Source organism: Mytilus trossulus, chromosome 5 (assembly GCF_036588685.1).
Source record: "Mytilus trossulus isolate FHL-02 chromosome 5, PNRI_Mtr1.1.1.hap1, whole genome shotgun sequence".
Lineage (NCBI taxonomy): Eukaryota > Metazoa > Mollusca > Bivalvia > Mytilida > Mytilidae > Mytilus > Mytilus trossulus.
The window spans coordinates 27,086,473-27,092,472 of NC_086377.1; positions in this window are offsets into that span (position 1 = coordinate 27,086,473).

The following is a 6,000-nucleotide window of genomic DNA, read 5'->3' on the forward strand; positions in this document are numbered from 1 at the left end:
TAGGACTTCCTAAGTCTATACAGTCCGACCAGGGATCAAATTTCATGTCAGGTTTATTTCAGCAAGTCGTATACCAGTTAGGGATTGCTCAATACAGATCAAGTGCTTATCATCCAGAATCTCAAGGTGCCTTAGAACGTTTTCATCAAAAATTGAAGAACATGATTAGAACTTTTTGTCTTCAATTTGACAGAGACTGGGATGATGGAGTTCACTTTCTACTTTTGCAGTCCGAGAGGCTGTTCAAGAATCCCTTGGATTTAGTCCCTTTGAGTTGGTATTTGGTCATACTGTAAGGGGACCGTTAAAATTGATTAAGGAAAAGTGGCTTACTGAACATACTGACTTGAATCTTTTAGACTATGTATCTAGATTTAAAGAAAAATTGTTTACTGCTTGTCAAATTGCTCAGAAAAACTTAAAAAATGTACAGAACAAGATGAAAATATGGTATGATAAAGATGCCAGGGACAGAGTTTTTGAGCCTGGTGATAAGGTACTTGTATTTTTGCCAGTCCCTGGACATCCTTTGCAGGCTAAATATTGTGGTCCTTATACAATAGAGAGTAAAATTAATGATTTGAATTATATTGTAAAAACTCCAGGTCGGCGCAAACAAAATAGAGTGTGTCATATTAATATGTTAAAACCATATGTTGAGCGTACTAATGTACTATGTGATAGTAAACCAGTTGCCACTTTAGGCATGGTTAAATTTGAGAACAATCATGACAAACCAGATGTAATTGAACCAACTTTTAGTTGTAAAACTATGGAAGAGACAGTTAGATTGAAAAATTCAGAAATTTTGTCAAATTTAGATTCAAAACTTGCACATCTGTCTTTTGATCGTAGAGAAGAAATAAAAACTTTGGTATTTTCTTTCAAAAATCTTTTTCCAGATGTGCCTAACAAAACAACTGCTGTTTGTCATGATGTTGATGTAGGAGATGCTTCTCCAATTAAGCAACATCCTTACCGGCTCAATCCACTCAAACTTGAAGTTATGAGAAAAGAAATTAAATATATGCTTGACAATGATATTATTGAGCCGAGTAACAGTGAATGGAGCTCTCCTTGTCTCCTTGTGCCAAAACCAGATAAAACCTTTCGTTTCGTGACTGATTTCAGAAAAGTCAATTCAGTCTCAAAATCCGATTCCTATCCGATTCCAAGGATAGACGATTGTATTGACAATATTGGTCAAGCAAAATTTGTGAGTAAATTTGATTTATTGAAAGGTTATTGGCAAGTTCCATTGACAAAGAGAGCTCGTGAAATATCTGCTTTTGTTACACCAGATGGCTTATTTCAATATACTGTAATGCCGTTTGGCATGAAAAGTGCACCAGCTACATTTCAAAGAATGATCAATAATGTTATAAAAGATTTAGACTGTTGTTATGCTTATATTGATGATCTTATTGTATGTAGTCATAGCTGGGAACAGCATTTAAAACATTTGTATGATACTTTTGATAGATTGTCAAAATCAAATTTGACTGTTAATCTTGGTAAAAGTGAATTTTGTCAGGCCACTGTTGATTATTTAGGGCATACAGTTGGCCAAGGTCAAGTAAAACCTATTATGGCTAAAGTGGAAGCTATGTCCAAATTTCCACCTCCTACAAATAGAAAACAACTTATGAGATATTTAGGCATGATTGGATTTTACAGAAAATTTTGTTCAAATTTTGCTACTGTTGTTCAACCATTGACTCATCTTTTACGGAAAGATTCTAAATTTATCTGGAGTGAAAATTGTCAAAAAGCTTTTGAAAATAGCAAGTCACTTTTAATTAATAGTCCAGTTCTGATTACTCCAGACTTTGAAAAACAATTTAAACTTGCCGTTGATGCAAGCGATGTAGGAATAGGAGCTGTTTTATATCAAGAGACAGATGATAATGTTGAAAAACCTATATCATATTTTTCTAAGAAATAAGATAAACATCAGAAAAATTATTCAACTATTGAAAAAGAGTGTTTTGCAATGTTGTCAGCACTTCAACATTTTGATGTATATTTGAATCCCACTGTATATCCTATTCTTGTTTATACTGATCATAATCCTCTCACCTTCATGCATAAAATGAGAAACAAGAATCAGAGGTTGACTAGGTGGAGTTTATTGTTACAGGAATATGATGTAATTGTAAAACATATTAAGGGTAAAGATAATGTAATAGCTGATGCTTTATCTAGAGCTTATTAAATCACTTTGTATATATTATGTATTTTTGTTCATATTATTCATGATAAGTTTTTGTTACACTAAAACTTCTTTTAAGGGGGGGAGGTGTTATGATATTGTAATTATTATGTTTATTTATGTTGGCCTAATTTGTGTTGTATGGCCTGATAGTTGTTTACCAAATAATCTTATAACTGTGCAGTTTAGGAATCACTGGAACAATCACAGAATGATTAGAACTTTCTAGAATAATCCTTATAAAAGATGCGTAATTTAAACTTCTACGTTATTCCAGAAACTTCCGTTGTAACTTTCCAGGATTTTCCACAATGTTCCGTTCTAACGTGTTCTAGAATAATCCGTCACAACTATATATATACAGACACTAAAGTTAAACTCTCATAATTAAACTTGGACGTAGACATTGATAGACATTAGTATTCACAGCATTTGGATTGACACTTTTATTCTACAAACAACATCATACTGGATTGTGACATTAGTAGTGAACGTAATATTCAAATTGGATTCCGAAAGATTTCTGGATACAGATAAAGATAACAGATTGGACTCATATTTTGACAGTTAAGTTAACAGTAATATTTGTGTAATACCTTTTGTAAACTTTTGTATATTAAATATTGTTAAATTTTACTATTGATTTGTGTCTTTTGTTGGCTACAATTTGAAGGCGATTTCTGGCCGTAACAAAATGAACTATTCACTTTTTTGTTGGAAGCCAGAAAAGGGCCGATAAAAAACACATCTGTTTGCGGGAATTTCTTGAAGTGTTTAAGACCAATTTGCGGCCTTCGGCTGTTATCTGCACTTAAGTCGATTGTTGTCTGTTTTAGATATTCCAAGTTTCCATTTTCAATTTAAATGTACCATATGTGTATACTGCTTTCATCTTTTCTTCAAGTTTTTATCAAAAGAGTAAATGCAATAAGCACATAGACGGTTCACTGTTCATTATTCTCTTTCACAGAAATATTGTCATTGCATAAACATCGGTACTTCTTTAAAAAAAAACATATACTTGAGGCATGACTGTATAATATTTTTTTCTGTCTATGAAGAAATACCATAAAAAATGTGGTGCCCACTAAATAACGCGCGTAGCGGGTGATTTAACAGTGTGCACCACAATTTTTATTTTATTTCGAAAAGACAGAAAAAATATTACAGTCATTTCTTATAATTTAATTCTAAATTTCATGTTTATCCGTAAAAAAACATGAAAAAACGTTTATGACTTTACGGTCACATGACTAAATTATGCTTATGGGCTCATAACAAAATAACATCGGCCAATCAGAAGACGTGTTACATCCATAATTAAATTATTAGTGTATGTATACATTGTATTTTGTAATATTACATGTAGCTCGTGCTTTAGTAACAAGTAAACAACGCTTAAAGCAGCTGCATTTGTTTGCACCTGTTTGACATCAGGAACCTGATGTTCAGTGGTTGTCGTTTGTTTATTAGCGTTTCTCGTATCTCGTTTTGTAGATAGAATATACCGTTGGTGTTCCCGTTTGAATGGTTTTACACTAGTTCTTTCTTGTGCCCTTTATAGCTTGCTGTTCGAAGTGAACCAAGACTCCGTGTTGAAGGCTGTATTCTGACCTATAATGGTTCACTTTTCATATTGTGTCTTAGATGGAGAATTGACCTTGGGTTGTTTTATGCTATTTAGTCAGGTTGTTGTCTGGTTGACATATTTTCCGTGTTTTAATTTCTGTTCCTATAAACTTAACTCAGTTAAACATTAATCGCTCGTATATACAAAAGAGGGGCGAAAGATACCAGAATAACAGTAAAATTCATAGATCGAAAATAAACTGGCAACGCCATTGCTAAAAATAAAAAGGACAAACAGACAAATAATAGTACATATGATACAACATAGAAAACTAAAGACTAAGCAACACGAACCCTATAAAAAAAGGGGGCGATCTCATGTGCTCTGGAAGGGTTAGAAGATCCTGCTCAGAAATGCATACCGAACTAAGTGTATGCATGTTCTGGACTTCTTGTTTACACGTGCTGCTGACTTGGTTTATTTTATGTTTGGTCTTTAACTTTAATTGGCATTTATAACTATATATATACGTATATGTACTTTATCTAGAAATATCTATAAAATGATACACTCACAAACACATTTTGTCAATGGCTTTGTCCACAAATAAACAACATAGATCGCTAATGATAAACAAATGTTAAGCTAGCTTTTGGAAGATAATGTGTCATAAGTACTCATGTGCCTTAAAATCTTTTATAAAACTTGCACTAATAAACCTTAGATATGACAAATACGACTAGATGAGTTAAGAGTCCCCTGCTTTGACGGGTTATACATATACCAACATGTAAGGGGGCTGAAAAAAAAAAAAAAAAATACTGAACTCCGAGGGAAATTCATAACGGAAATTTCCTTATCAAATGTCAAAATCAAAAGCTCAAACACATCAAACATATGGTTAACAACTGTCATATTCCTGACTTGAAAATGATGGATTAAACCTTGTTTTATAACTAACTAAACCTTTCACTTGTATGACAGTCAAAATGAATTATTCCCAAAAAAACTGATCAATACACATTTCATGGAGGCATCAGATTTGTATTGTTTTTTTTTATATATTTGGTTCATCCGTCACTATCAGTCATTATCATTCTCCACCGTAGTTTACGGTGGCATTAATGGTAACCCTTGGTCGCCTTTCCGTCAGTCCCTTTTTCGTTTCTGCACTAACTGGAGTGTATCTCAGTTATATGTTATGAAACTTTTAAACAATGCTAAATAAGAATCACAACACGCGAATATAGTTCGACGTTTGGGTTGTCAGTCATTTGCTGTTCTAGTGGTATGCCCCTTTTTAACTTGAAATTGCAAAGCTTGAGAAACACAATCGTGTTCGAGGACACATTCTTTTTTATGTTTATCTGTGTTCAGAATTGCGTTTGTTAATTTTAAAGAAATAAACAAAAGGATTTTCTGATTTTCATTCAACAGTTTATACGTCATTTATATAACAGACTGCTGTTCGAAACGTATTGGGACGTTTTCATTCAAAAGTTTATACGTCATATACATGGTATATAAGAGACAATTGTACGGAACGTATTGGGACAATTTCATTCAAAAGTTTATAAGTCATATACAAATGTATATGGTATAAAACAGACAACTGAATGGAACGTATTTGAATAATTTCATTTAAACATTAAGTATACGTCATATTCATGGTATATAAGAGACAACTGAATGGAACGTTACGTATTTGAACAAATTCATTCAAACATTATAAGTCATATGTATGGTATAAAAGAGACAACTGAATGGAACGTATTTGAACAATTACTTTCAAACATTATACGTCATATACATGGTATATAAGAGACAACTGAATGGAACGTATTTGATCAATTCCATTCAGACATTATACGTCATATACATGGTATATAAGAGACAATTGTACGGAACGTATTGGAACTATTTCATTCAAAAGTTTATACGCGTCATATACAAATGTACATGGTATATAAGAGACAACTGAATGGAACGTATTGGGACAATTTCTTGCAAAAGTTTTTAATAAGTCATATTCAAATGTACATAATATCTAATATAATTGAATGGAACGTATTTGAACAATTACTTTCAAACATTATACGTCATATACATGGTATATAAGAGACGATTGTACGGAACGTATTGGGACAATTTCATTCAAACATTATACGTCATATACATGGTATATAAGAGACAACTGAATGTAAAGTATTGGGGCCAA